The 15,305-nt window shown below is 43.1% G+C and overlaps 1 protein-coding gene across 1 annotated transcript in view; it reads left to right on the top strand.

The window, feature by feature from the left end:
* LOC119967399 (intersectin-2-like) overlaps positions 1–15,305 on the top strand; it is a 323,719-nt gene that overhangs the window by 230,754 nt on the left and 77,660 nt on the right. The window lies entirely within an intron of this gene.

A 15,305-nucleotide genomic window follows, 5' to 3' on the forward strand; every position in this document is an offset into this window, starting at 1 on the left:
ACAAGTGTAATTTATAGTCATTGGCAATGATTGCCAATAAAACGTATTGTGCTGAAAAATGCTACATTTGAGCTGACATTCTTGGAGCAAAGTTCAGACTGATGCAAGCAATAGTCTTAGAGTCATAATGACACAGAGGGAGGTTGTTTGATCTGTCGAGCCCTTGCTGGCTTCCTGAAGAACAATCCGTTATCAGAAACTAAAGGAAATGCAGCTACAGTATAAAAATGTGAAGCCATTACAAATGGAATATAAATCCAGAGAAGAATCAATAGTTCCAGTTGTGGTAAATAAGCTAGTCCTGCCTTATAGATCTCTTGCCTGCAATTGATCAGTCAGAATCAGGTTGAATTTAACTTGATTCTTAAGTATGGCTATTCAGTGATCTGTCCGATTCACCTATGTTGAAAGGCTGTTCTGAAAAATCATTTTGCAAGCATTAGTTTAATTTTCGAATCTCAAAATGATTGTAATCTGTAGGGCTTTGCATAAAATTCACTTATTTCAAGCTGCTCTAAATGCCCAGTGTCATTACCTGGTGTGTTAGTGAAGCATTTGGACCAGAAATCTTTGTTTCAAATCAACAGCCTTTGCTGAGACAGCTTAGCTGGGCAATAGTGGGGACATCACCATTGACCTCAGAGCTAGGGAAAGGAAAAACCAGGTGGGATGTTTATTCATGATCACTATGCAGTTACTTTTGGATACTGAGTGGGAATGGGATTTTACTCACCTGCGGTCCTGTATGTGATTTGAGTTGCCTCATTGTCTCAGTACTGACGAAGCCTTATCACAGCAATCTGACTTTTAAAAAAATTAGGGGTTGGGATATAAAAACGGCATTTACTTGTGTTTCAGAAATATGTGGGTTCAAAATTAGGTTTATAAATTATGATTTAATGATTAGGTAAGTCCTCTTCCAGTTCACACCTCCATTTAAATCATCCGACTTGAGGAAGTATGTCTTTTAAATAAATTTAGAGTACCCAATTATTTTTTCCCAATTAAGGGGCAATTTAGCGTGGCCAATCCACCTAACCTGCACATCTTTGGGTTGTGGGGGCGGATCTCACGCAGACACGGGGAGAATGTGCAAACTCCACACTGGCAGTGACCCAGGACCGGCATTCGAACCCGGGTCCTCAGCGCCGTAGTCCCAGTGCTAACCACTGTGCCACCGTGCTGCCCTTTTGAGGGCCATTCAGCCCATCGAGTCTGCACCGACCCACTTAAGCCCTCACTTCCACCCTATCCCAATAACCCCTCCAAACCTTTTTGGACACTAAGGGCAATTTAGCACAGCCAATCCACCTAACCTGCACGTCTTTGGACTGTGGGAGGAAAGCAGAGCACTCGGAGGATTGTCATTGAAATATAATTACTTCCGACACTTTAAGGTATCATGGACAGACTTGACTTCCAGCCATCACTATCTTGTCATCACTTCATACCTTCAGAAGAAATAGGATTGCAATTTTATTTTGCCCTACTGATTGTGGAGGTTTTTTTAATATACTATTCCCATGTGTGAAAAGGCAGCGTGCTCCTGCTCACAGTCTGCTGTTGTCTCTTGTTAGCCCTCACTGTGATTTTATTTTTAAGATAGAGATTTCACAAATTAAAGCAGCAGCTTTTATTTAACAGTAATGTCTACCAGGATGGATTAATGACTTGAATAGGAACACAAGTCTGTTCAGTGATTTAATTGGCGGATCTATATCTTAACTTTATTTACCTGCCTTGAATCCAGAACCCTTAATAGCCTTGCCTAACAACATAATGTCAGGTTTGAATTTTTTCAACTTTTAAATTAACCTAACCTCCCAGCTTTTCGAGAAAGAGACTTCCAGAATCCTGGTATCCTTTGTGTGAAGAATTGTTTTCTTGACTCCTTGTTCAGAAACTAATTTCTCTGCTGCAATGAATGCTGATCAACAAACCTTAAGTTCATTACCAAGTAGACTTGTCAACTTTCGTCCATTTCCTTTTTTGAATTTTTATCAATATCCTAGTTTGGTTGCTAAGTGTGCAACTACATAAAAATCAGGATATTCTCAAATTTAATACCTGATCTATGCTGGATTAGCTGATCTTGGCGGGGAGGCAAAGGGACATTGCAATTGACCAAAATGCTCTTGGGCTCAGAGAGGGGAAAGAATCTGAGCTTTGGCCTCTTGTTGCTATCAAGTAACTCATCGAGTCATACAGTACAGAAGAGGCCCTTCAACCCATCGAGTCAGCACCAACAAAATACACCAAGTCTACACCACCAAAGTACACTAATCCCACTTCCTAGCACTTGGCACATAGCCTTGAATGTTATGATATTTCAAGTCCCATCCATGTACTTTTTTAAAGGTTGTGAGGTTTCCCACCTCTACCACCTCCCAATGCATTCCAGACTCTCACCATCTTCTGACTGCAAAGACCTCAAATCTCCATTAAACCTCCTCATCTTAAAATTATGCTGCCTCATTACTGACCCTTCAGCTAAGGGGAAACAGCTGCTTCCTGTTCACCGTATCCATACCTCTCATAATCTTATATCCTTCAATCAAATCCTCCCTCAGCCTTTTCTGCTCCAAGGAAAAAAAAACGAGCCTCTCTTCATAATTCAAATGCTCCATTCGAAACAACATCCTGGTGAATCTCCTCTGAACCCTCTCCAGTACAATCACATCCTTCCTATAGTGAGGTGACCAGAACTGCACACAGTAATCCAGCTGTGGCCTAACCAAAGTTTTGTATAGCTCCAACATAACCTCCCTGCTCTTATAATCTATGCCAAGTGACCTGTATGCCTTCTTAAAAACCCTATTAACCTGCCCTGCCACCTTCAGAGATCTGTGGACATGCACCCCAAGATTCCTCTGTTCCTCTGAGCTTCATAGTACCCTACCATTCATTGAGTTCTCACTTGTCTTGTTACTCCTTCCAAAATACATCACGTTGCACTTTTAAGGGTTAAATTCCATCTGCCTCTGCTCTGACCTACCCATCTGACCAACCCACCTGTACCTTCCTGCAACCTAAGACCTTTTTACTCACTATTAACCATCCTGCCAACCTTTGTGTCATCCGCAAACTTACTCCCCCCCCCGCACTACCCTCATCTACACACCCGATCGAGAAATCCAATCAAATCTGTTAAGCAAATCTGTCCAGCTCAATGCACAGAGTGTCTCCCCGGTCCCTAATGGGCCCTACTCTTCATTATTTTCTTCCCTTTAATATGCTTATGCAATATCATAAGATTCTCCCTAATCTTACCCGAATGTGGCGACTAGGGGCTTTTCACGAGTAGGCTTACTTCATTGAAGCCTGCTCATGACAATAAGCGATTTTCTTTTCATTTCATTTCATTGCTTTGTAGAATATAATAATCTGTATTGTCACAAGTAGGCTTACATTAACATTGCAGTGAAGTTGCTGTGAAAAGCCCCAAGTCACCACATTCCGGCACCAGTTTGGGTACACAGAGGGAGAATTCAGAATGTCCAAATTACCTTACAGCACATCTTTCGAGACTTATGGGAGGAAACCGGAGCACCCGGAGGAAACCCACGCAGACACAGGGAGGACGTGCAGACTCCACACAGACAGTGACCCAAGCCAGGAATCGAACCTGGGATCCTGGCGCTCTGAAGCAACAGTGCTAACTTCTGTGCCCCTTTTTGCTCTCTTAATTGCTTTCTTAAGTTTCCTCCGAACCTTCTATACTGCACTAAGGCCTCTGCAGATTTGCTTCCTTTGTACCTTCTAAAAGCCTCACTTTTCTTTCGTATCCAATCCTGAAGATTCCTAGACACACAGGACACTCTGGACTTGTTGCTCATACATTTCACCCTGAAGTGAACATGTTGAACTAGTTCCCATTTTATTTTTTAATGCCCCCGCTGTTCTGCTGTAGATTTACCCAGAAGTAAAGACTTCCCAATCTACTTTGGCCAATTCCTGTCTTATTCTAATAAAATCTGCCTTCCCCCAATCCAAAAGTGTTTTTTGCAGATTATCTTTTTCCTTTTTCATAACAAACTTAACTGTACTGTATTATGGTTGTTATCACGAAAATGCCCCCCCCCCCCCCCTCCCCCACTGCCACCTCAAACACCCGTCTGGCCTCATTCCCCAAAATGTGATCCAGCACTGCCCCATCCCTTGTTGAAACCTTCTACATATTCTCCTGAATACATTTCACGAAATCCGCCCCCACTAAACCTTTTACACTATGGGTATCCTAATTAATGTTGGGGAAGTTGAAATCCCCTAATATATAATTATCCTTTTATTATTTTTACACATCTCGGTGATTTGTCAAAATAGTCTACATGTCTGCTCCTCTTTTACACACTGAATGTTTGGAGACCTATAATACACTCCCAGCAATATGACTACCCCTGTTTTATTCCTAAGCTCTATCCATAAAGCCTCATTTGAAGACCCTTTCCCCTTGAAAAATTCACCCCCATCTCCACCATTGAGCAGCTTACTGATTCTCACTGGATTCACACAAAGAATGCTCAGTTGGATGAAGGAGCAGCATTCAGATGTCATACCACAAACAAGAATTAAGGCTTTAGGGAGAGCAATCTTTAATCTTTGTTTGAAACAAAGGGAAAAATGTAAAAATATAATCATAACTGGTTTCTTTAAAGTAATATTTTGTTTTGACAACAGCACATTGCACCATTCATTCAATCCCTTGTTTTATATAAACTCGTAACTGATCAGATGGGTGATAAAGCTTGTTTAATCTTCGAGCTGTACCATTCTATTCCTCATTTCAGCATTAGACATAGTCTGTAAAAGTGGTTTAAAGCACATTGTGTGAAAGAATCTGAACCAATTTGAACCATTTTATAACTGGATTATGTAGTTTTATACTAATGTCTTCGTGAGGAAATATTATTTAAAACTTACAGAAACACCTAAATAAGTAAATTTTAACATGATTTTACCATGGTCATCCTTCCTTAATTGTTGAATTTTTGCTCTTAACTCTTCTACTTTCTGCCACAAAACTGTATACATCTTTGAAATTTCATTTGTTGTCCATAGTTACTGTGTCTTTCTTTCTGTACCTCTACCTTTTCATCTATAAATGTGTTCTGTTTTCTTATTTTTGTTTCCTCATTTTATTTTTTAGGACCGTATTGTTGCCTTCTTCTCAAAGTCAGAGTATGAAAGCCCTCAAAGAGACCCACTATCCCCAGTTTCACTGCAGGGTGGACGCTGGGCATACGCATACAGTCTTGATCAAACGAATGCCGCATGATTAATCCTACTTATTAAATATTGCAGAAGTCTGGTTAAATAATATCTATCATATTTAATTCATAGGGCTTTCAGTTATTTGGTTACTTGGGCAACCTTGTGATCTTCATACGTAAGCTACTCAGCTGACAGTGAACCAAATGAATTTCCCACATTAGTACAATCCTTGTGTGTAATTGTAATCGGGGCCAACAGCTTTGAGCCCTTCTGATTGTTCACCTTGTACACAAATGTGGTAAGGTGGGAAAATGCATTGGTGGCTTTAAAATATGTTGTTCCTGATCACATTTACCTGCAAAGATGACAAAAGCCTTTTCAAATAACCTGAGATTTTTTCTATCCCTGCCCTTGAAAGTGAAAGCCCTATTAATTCGTATTTCACAAGTTTAAAGGAAGGATAGTGGGTCTTTCTGTGGCTTTCTGCCCTGTTGCCTCCAGTGTTCCTGTGTTTTCTTGTCTCCCCCATTCAGACAATTTAGACCCTGTGCAATCATGGGAATATTATAGCTTGTAAGATGGGCATTCCTTGCTCCTAAGTGAAATGTTGTCACAAAAAGACCCACTATTAGTATTAATAGTAACCATTGAAATGTAAGTGTTTGTGCCTGCCCTGTCCTGATGAATCTTTTTTAACTCTTCAACCCATTGAGCATTATTTGGACATCCATCTCAAGTTCAGTGACTGGAGGCCACAGCCAACTAGTTTATTCCAGGTGCTCTTTTTGACCATGTAGTCATTTTGCCTGTTGAACTGCAGTGCCACATACGTGGAAATGTATCCATATTTTGGAATTTCTCTGAACTGTACTGTTTAATTAGAGTGTCTCCATGGTAGTGTTACTCATAACATAACACGAGGACCACCGTTGGCCCTTTACTCTTTTGGGTGTGACCATTTTCTCCTCCATACATGCCTGGGGATTCTATTTGTGTTCCCTCCTCAGCTGTGCAGAACTGAAGCGAGATTCAGGGCTACCTGTCTCCTTCCTTTGCTAACCAATGAGAGAAAACAAGGGGATAATATTCGGAGGCAGGGCTATCTCAGCATGCATTGATCAAATGAATGTACTTCAGTAAAGCTGTCAATCTACCGATTATGTATTTTAAATTCCGTACCCAATTTGTGTGGGTAAATGTCTAGATTCTATTAAGAAAGTACCTCAGTGATGCCATTGTATTTAAGCTCTCAGGTTCCATCACCCCGTGGTGCAGTGTTGTTAGCGTATTCCTGAGAGTGGCACCCTGAGCAAGATGATGCTGAGATGATTGCAGTCCACAATAAAAGCTAGTAAAAGAAAATTTCTCTCTGGGTTAAAGAGTTAAAAAATACTTGGGTAATGTGTGAATCTGTTGCTATGTAACAAGATGAAGGAAAATCTCCTTCAGAATCTATTTTCTGAAAATGGTCTTTGTTGAAGACTACTTGAAGACAACTATGCTCAAAAGGTAGTCTAATTATCAGTTGCATTAAGAAGATCAGTAACTTTACTGTATCCTGGCATGCATGCTTTAGAACTCTTCAACAAGTTGGATAGCTGGAACAAGCAGACACATGTTTTGCACCTTCATAAAGCTAGCAGTGTGTCTTATAGATAGTCCAAAGGTGGTGATGTATATTTTGCGAGGTTATATAGTACTGTACACAAACCCTGGAAACCTCAGAGGCCACATCTTTGGATTGATTGTATCTATTTTATTATCACAAAAGTGGAGGCATTAGATTTGGAAAGCTCACACATTGTAGAAAAAAGGAAATGCGATATGGCACCTTTTTGTATCATGTACATATTTTATTAGTAATCCAGTTATTTCACATATTTTCTGAGTTTTATCAGTGATTTAGCTCATATTAAACTAGCAGTTGATGCACCATTTAGATAAATTGTTTGTTTTTAGACAGTGCAATGCAATACATAAAATGATCATTAAAGCTGCACTGTCGTATGATTTTATTTTTTGCTTTCCCTGTAAATTACATTTGAAATAGAATTTACTTTGAAGGTGATTCTTTCCAATGGGGCTTAAGATTGACAGTGTTTAGTTTACATATGTGGTTAACCATGCTCTTGTACCTGAACTCTGGTTTACTAATAGGAATTGGAGGTGAAGAACATATCTCAGTTTTGTAAATGCATAAACTCTACACTTGCCATTGTTGGTTCCCTCCAGAAACAATCTTGAATACAGATACGGTTTATTTCAAACCTGATTTATTAACAATTAAGCTATTCTTGGTGGAAAATATAATTGTGGGCAGTGGAGCTTTAAACCACGATGGATAGTTCAACCAGATAGACTAGACTTCAGTTTTGGTCAAGTTAGCTCATCTTTAGGGCAACACGGTGGCGCAGTGGTAGCACTGCAATCTCACGGCGCCTAGGTCCCAGGTTCGATCCTGGCTCTGGGTCACTGTCCGTGTGGAGTTTGCACATTCTCCCCGTGTTTGCGTGGGTTTCGCCCCCACAACCCAAAGATGTGCAAGGATTGAACATGCTAAATTGCCTCTTAATTAGAAAAAATGAATTGGGTACTCTAAATTTAAAAAAAAAAGTTAGCTCATCTTTGCTTGGTAAAGTACAAGATACCATTTCCAACAACGGTTCAACCAATTAAACAAACTGAGAAATGTGTGGTTGCTGCTCAGTATTAAAGCCCCTAGTATTGACGACAGAGTCCTACAGATGCAATATAATGTTTCCCATTAAGTGTTAGCATGAACCTACTATGCAAGCACGGTGTTATTACTGTGAGTGCAAAGGTCATAAATGCTGCTTATAATGAAATTTGCACGTAACAGGAAATGCCGTGTACTATACCAGTGACATCGAAATCAATGACAAACTGAAATTTTGTTAAGAGGTTTGCTTACATGAAGAAATTGTTTCCAAGAGATCTACATATAAATGGACTTGCGTGTATATGCATTTATCATTATTGTACTATGCAAGTTTTCATTAAATATAATAATTTGAGGGTACAAGAGTGTGAATTTTCTATTTTGTCTATGTTTAAAAATGCATTGTGATTGAATTTTGTATTTTTCTCATTTATCTGTCTTTTTCTAATTGCATGAAGCGGTTCTTGATAACATACAGATAAAAGATGCAAAAATTATTTCAAGGCATTGTCTGATAGCTTAGAGCAATTTTAATTCTCAGCCAGTTGATTGGGCTGCAACGGGAGGGAACTGTCCAGCTGCCAGCCAGAGCTGTTGGCAACTCGTCACAAACTTTCCCAAGTCAAACTGAGCAATCAGGCTACCAGAAAGTCTAATTAACAAGAGGTCTTGCACAAGATGGTAACTTTCTTGTATTTGCCATTTAAGCCAAGCCAGAAGAATTATCTATGGTCAAGTAAGATCCAGTTCATTATAGTGAAGAAAATTTGAAATTATTTTTCTCAGAGGTTGCTGGCATGAGTCTTCACAGTTCACATTTTGCAGACTGGCAACTCTGTATTCTAAGTATTTTTGTTTACCTGGCAGTAATCACACTGCTTGGCCAAACCTTGGGCTGAAAATCCATAACTGAATTGACCATCCTTTGACAGAGAGAATTGCAAAGTTGAGGAAAACAATATCTCAATTAATAATGAACATTCAGTTGTCCACAAAGATGCATAAAATAAAACTGTAACTATTTACCATTTGTGGGAATTTGCCAGCAGAATGTGCTTTTATACAAGCTAGATTCTGGCAATAATGCCCATGTGAAAAATGATCTTAAAAAATGAAAATTAATTCCACATTTTCCTATGCAAATATTTTGTATGCAAATAAAACTTTATTTTCACTTTTGGTGTATAGTCAATAGTAATCAAGAGATGTCTATATTTGAGATATATTGTATCTCTGATGAAGGCAAAGGATTTAAAAGATATTTATAATTACTGTACATACATATAATTGTTTGTACACTGGAATATCTTAGTTGCTGCACTCCTGGCAGTCCTGACCTGGGTAATTAATCCATAGAATCCCTACAGTGCAGAAGGTGGTCATTCGGTCCATCGAGTCTGCACCGACCTTCCAAAATAGAACCCTACCTAGGCCCACTCCCCCTGCCCTGTAACCCCACCTAACCTGCACATCCTTGGACTGTGGGAGGAAACCTGAACACCCGGAGGAAACCCACGCAGACACTGGGAGAATGAAATTAAATTAAATGAAATGAAAATCCCTTATTGTCACGAGTAGGCTTCAAATGAAGTTACTGTGAAAAGCCCCTAGTCGCCACATTCCGGCGCCTGTTCGGGGAGGCTGTTACGGGAATCGAACCGTGCTGTTGACCTGCTTGGTCTGCTTTCAAAGCCAGCGATTTAGCCCTGTGCTAAACAGCTGTCCAAACTCCACATAATCATCCAAGGCCGGAATCGAACTCGGGTCCTTGCGCTGAGAGGAAGCAGTGCTCACCATTGAGTCACCGTGCTGCCCATTTAAAAAATGAGTAACACCCCAAAAAATTATATGGAGCCTGATCATTTTTTAAAATATTTTTTTATTCTCCTTTTTCACATTTTCTCCCAAATTTACACCCAACAATAATCAGTAACAAATGTAATGTCAATCCCCATATCAATAACAACGATCCCATCCTCCCACCAAACCCCCAAACATTAGCCTGCATGTCAACATAAACAAATGACAAAGAAGAATCAGGAATCACCCATAGTCACCCTCCCCCCAAACCTCCCACCCCCCAATCCTCACAACCCCCCTAATGTTCGATGTGATCCAATTCTCAAAAGTGATAATGAATAACGCCCTGAATAGTAGAATCCCTTCATCCTTCTGCTCAGTTAAAATTTTACCTTTTCAAGCGTTAAGAATTCCAGCAGGTCCCCCCGCCACGCCAGGGCACAGGTTGGAAAGGTTGATCTCCACCCTAACAGGATCCGCCTTCGGACGACCAACGAGGCGAAGACTACAACACCTGCCTCCGCGCCCATTTCCAACCCCCAGCTGGTCCGACACCCTGAATATGGCCTCCCGAGGGCCTGGGTCCAGTTTCACATGCACCACTTTAGAGATGACCCTAGACACCTCCTTCCAGTAATCCTCCAGCTTTGGACAGGACCAAAACATATGAATGTGGTATGTGGGCCTCCCTCCCCCCCGCAATGGTCACATACATCTTCTACCCCTCCAAAGAGTCGACTTATCCTCACCCTTGTACGGTGCGCTCTATACACCACCTTCAGCTGTATCAGCTCCAACCTCACACACGAGTTGGAGGCATTCACCCTCCGGAGCACCTCACACCAGAACCCCTCCTCCATACCCTCTCCCTACTCTTTCTCCCACTTTGCCTTGTTTGCCTTGATCCCTTCTAGCGGCGCCTTCTCCTCCTCCAAAATAGCCCCGTAAACCACCGATACTACCACTTTCTCCAGTCCCCCTATCATTAGCACCTCCTCCAGCAATGTGGAAGCCGGCTCCACCGGGAAGCTCTGTATCTCCTTTATGGCAAAGTCTCGAATCTGCATGTATCTAAATATTTCCCCCTGCTCCAGCCCATACCGCTCCCAGCTCCTTCAATCGCACAAAACGACCCCCCGGAAACAAATCTTTTAGTGTCCTGATTCCTTTCTCCTCCTATCTCCGAAAATTTCCGTCCCACTTCCCTGGCTCAAATCTATGGTCCCGCCGAATCGGCATTTCCCCTGCCCCAACCCGAAGTGCTGTCGAAACTGCCTCCAAATTCTCAACAAAGCTATTGCTAACAGACTCCCTGAGTATATCCCCGGGGCCGTCGGGAGCGGGGCCATCGGGAGGGGCGCCATCGCTAGCGCCTTCAATCGCAACCCCCCACCCAAACTCTCCTCCATTCTGACCCATTGAGAGTCAACCCCTCTGACCCAGTTCCGTACCTTCTCCAAATTCGCCGGCCAGTAATAATACAACAGGTTCGGAAGACCCCAAACCCCCTGCCTGCCTTCCTCTCTGTAGTAGCACATTTTTAATTCTGGCCACCTTTCCTCCTCATATGAACGAGGTAATCATCCCTTCAATCTCTCTTAAAAAATACCTTTGGCAGGAATATCGGCAGGCATTGAAAAATAAACTAGATTCGCGGCAGCACAATTCATTTTAACCACCTGTACCCGGCCTGCCAGTGACAGAGGGAGACCATCCCACCTTGCCAGATCAGCTTTCACCCTCCCCACCAAACGAGAATGTTGTACCTACAGAGCCCTCCCCCCACTCCCCCAATCCCGAGAAACCTGCACCCCGAGGTATCTAAAGTGAGTCCCTCTCTTACGGAATGGCAACCCCCCCCGTACCCCTGCCCCATCCCTGGCTGCGACACCACAAAATATTCTCTCTTGTCTAGATTTAATTTGTACCCCGAGAAAGACCCAAACACCCGAAGCAGCTCCAGTATTCCCCCTATTGACACACTTGGTTCCGACACGTTTAATAACAGCATATGAGGACACCTATGCTCTATCCCCTCGCCACCCCTCCTCCCCTGCACTATCCCTTTCCATACCCCCGAACTTCTTAATACGATGGCTAACGGCTCAATCGTGAGTGCAAACAGCAGGGGGCACATAGGACATCCCTGCCTAGTCCCACGGTGGAGAGGAAAGTATTCTGAGCTGATGTTATTGTGTGGACACTGGCACTCAGCCTCTTATATAATAGTTTTACCCAGGGGCAGCACGGTGGCGCAGTGGTAGCACTGCAGTCTCACGGCGCCGAGGTCCCAGGTTCAATCCCTGCTCTGGGTCACTGTTCGTGTGGCGTTTGCACATTCTTCCCGTGTTTGCATGTGTTTCGCCCCCACAACCCAAAAATGTGCAAGGTAGGTGGATTGAATGCACTAAATTGCCCCTTAATTGGAAAAAATGAATTGGGTACTCTAAATTTGAAAAAAAAAATAACAGCTTTACCTAGTCCACAAATCTAGATCCAATTCCAAACCGCTCTAGAACTGCCATCAAGTACCCCCATTCTACCCGGTCAAATGCTTTCTCGGCGTCCAATGCCTCAACCACCTAGAACATAGAACATAGAACATAGAACAGTACAGCACAGAACAGGCCCTTCGGCCCTCAATGTTGTGCCGAGCAATGATCACCCTACTTAAACCCACGTAACCCGTATACCCGTAACCCAACAATCCCCCCATTAACCTTACACTACGGGCAATTTAGCATGGCCAATCCACCTAACACGCACATCTTTGGACTGTGGGAGGAAACCGGAGCACCCGGAGGAAACCCACGCACACACGGGGAGGACGTGCAGACTCCACACAGACAGTGACCCAGCCGGGAATCGAACCTGGGACCCTGGAGCTGTGAAGCATTGATGCTAACCACCATGCTACCGTGAGGCACCTCTGTTTCCTTCCCCTCCGCCGGTACCATAACCATGTTCAATACCCTCCTAATGTTCGAAAAGAGCTGCCTCCCTCTCACAAACCGCATCTGATCTTCACCTATCACCTTCTGGAGGCACTCCTCCAGCCTACCGCCAGTACCTTCGCCAATATCTTTGCGTACACATTTAAAAGTGATATGGGCCTAAACGACCCACCTCTGTCGGATCCTTATCTTTCTTAAGTAACAGGGAAATCGATGCATGCCTCAAAGTTTGTGGTAACACCCCCTTCCCTATCGCCTCCTCAAACATCCCCACCATCAGCGGGTTATTTTGGAATTTTTTATAATATTCCACCGGAACCCCATCCGGCCCTGCCACCTTCCCCGACTGCATCCTCCCAATCGCATCTTTTATCTCCTGCTCCACTATCGCCCTCTCTAATGTCGCCCTGTCTCCCTCCCCTAACCTCGGGTACTCCAGCCCATCTAGAAATTCCTGCATCTCCCGGCCTCCCCCATGTGGCTCTGACCTGTACAACCTCTTATAAAATTCCTTAAAGACCTTGTTAATCTGATCTGGAGCTACCACCAACTTCCCTGCCCTGTCCCGCACCCGGACAATTTCCCTTGCCGCAGCCTCCCTACGGAGCTGACCTGCCAACATACGGCCGGCTTCTCTCCATGTTCATAAGCTGCCTCAATTGGTGTACCGCCTTCCTGGTAGATAGTCGGTCAAAGCTCGTCTGGAGTTCCTTCCTATTTTCGAGGATCACCTCACCACCCACTGCCTTTAAAGCCTCCCAGACAACCGCCTTTGACATCTCACCCGTGCAGTTAAAACCTACGTATTCCTCGATTACTTTTTCAATTTTGTCACAGAACCATCGGTCCCCCAACAGTCCCACATCTAACTTCCACCCTGGTGTCTGTAGCATCCCCTTCTCCAGTACCATATCCACCCAATGTGGAGCATGATCTGATATTGCAATTGCCGAGTACTCTGACCCTTTAACCCCAGCCAGCAGCGTCTTCCCCACCATGTAAAAGTCAATCCATGAGTATACCTTATGGACCGCTGAGAAAAACGAGTACTCCCGCTCCCTCGGGTGCAGAAACCTCCAAGGGTCATCCCGTCCCATTTCCATTATTAGCCCAGCCAACGCCTTCACCCCCCCCCCCCCCCCCCCCCCCCCCCCGCCCCCGATGGGACTAGCGAGCACGGCCGTGACCTGTCCAATTCTGGCCCCAGTCCTCCCCCAGTATCCGTTCGTGTGTGTCCAAATCAGGGATGGCCCCACTTACCTTCGCGAAACCCACATCGTCTCAATTGGGATCACATACACTTACCAGCGCCACGTGCCTACCCTCCAGCACCCCTGTCACAATCGCATACTGACCTTTTGCTGACCATTACTGCTCCCCCTCGAGCTCTTCCGTCAAATCCAGAATGAAACACCTGACTAACCCAGCCCTTTTTAAGTCTTCTAGAATGAAACACCTGACTAACCCAGCCCTTTTCAAGTCTGAGCCTGATCATTTTTTTCTGGCACCCCTGAAGGCTTCCCCAGAAATGAAGAACTTTTGAAATGTTATCACTGATGCAAGGCAAATTCAGTGGGCAATTTGCAAAATAGCAAGGTCCCACAATGTGATTAATAATCAGTTCATCTGTCTTTTGGAGTGTTGGTTGAGGGTGGAATGTTGGCCAGGACTCTGAGAGAACTCCTGCACCTCAAACTGCCCATCAGAATGGGTAGATTGGGCTTTGGTTTGACTTTTCAACCCAATTATGGCATCTCCAACAATACAGCACTCCCTCAGTTATGCACTCAAGTGTCAGCCTAAATTATGTACTAAAATCCTTGAGTGGGACTTGAGCCCATGTCTTTCCCACTTAAAAATTGGAGTACCTCCAACTGAGCCAAGCTGACAAATAGAAAGTGTTTTGTGACTGAAATTACTAAATCTATGCAGACATATTATTCCAATGTTATAAGATACAAATCCCATCTATAGCAATGTGGAAGGGAGGCTATTGGAATTCATTTTCCTCCCCATGAAGAAATAGTAATAAATTCTCAACTGCTATTTAAAAATAAAAAATGAATTATAAAAAGGTTAGGAGAATTAATGCCACATATTGACTATAATTTGATGTCCATTGAATTTGATGGTTGAATCTAGAAACAATCCATTCAGAAAGCCTTCACCATTCTATCAGCTTTCGCAACTCTTTATCTTTTACCTCGATTCATCAACATTTCTTCATAACACTTTAAAAAGCCTCTTTCCCAAGTATAATCTATCAAACTTTTTTGGAATAACTTGATTTTTTCACATTTCTGAGCTGAACCCTTTGTGTGAAAATATTTTTTGTACATTCACTTTTGAGCTGCTATGTTCTAATATCAAAATCATGTTCCTTTAATTTTAGATTTCCTACTACTTGAAAGAGCCATTCCTTATCAGTCCTGTCAATTCCATTCACTGCTTTCAACCTATCAAGATATCTTACCTACACCCAGAATAACATGGGCTCTTTCATCAGCTGTTTCCCAGTTTATGGGTGCAATTTTCACACCTTGTGCCCAGCGCCAATCCCATTTCGACAGCCGCATAGCAGGAACGGCCCAAAACGAATTTTGTGCCAGGCACGAGCTGATCACAATGCATCTAATCCACTATGTTCAACGTAATCTGGA

This window comes from Scyliorhinus canicula, chromosome 6 (assembly GCF_902713615.1).
Source record: "Scyliorhinus canicula chromosome 6, sScyCan1.1, whole genome shotgun sequence".
NCBI classification, from domain to species: Eukaryota; Metazoa; Chordata; class Chondrichthyes; order Carcharhiniformes; family Scyliorhinidae; genus Scyliorhinus; species Scyliorhinus canicula.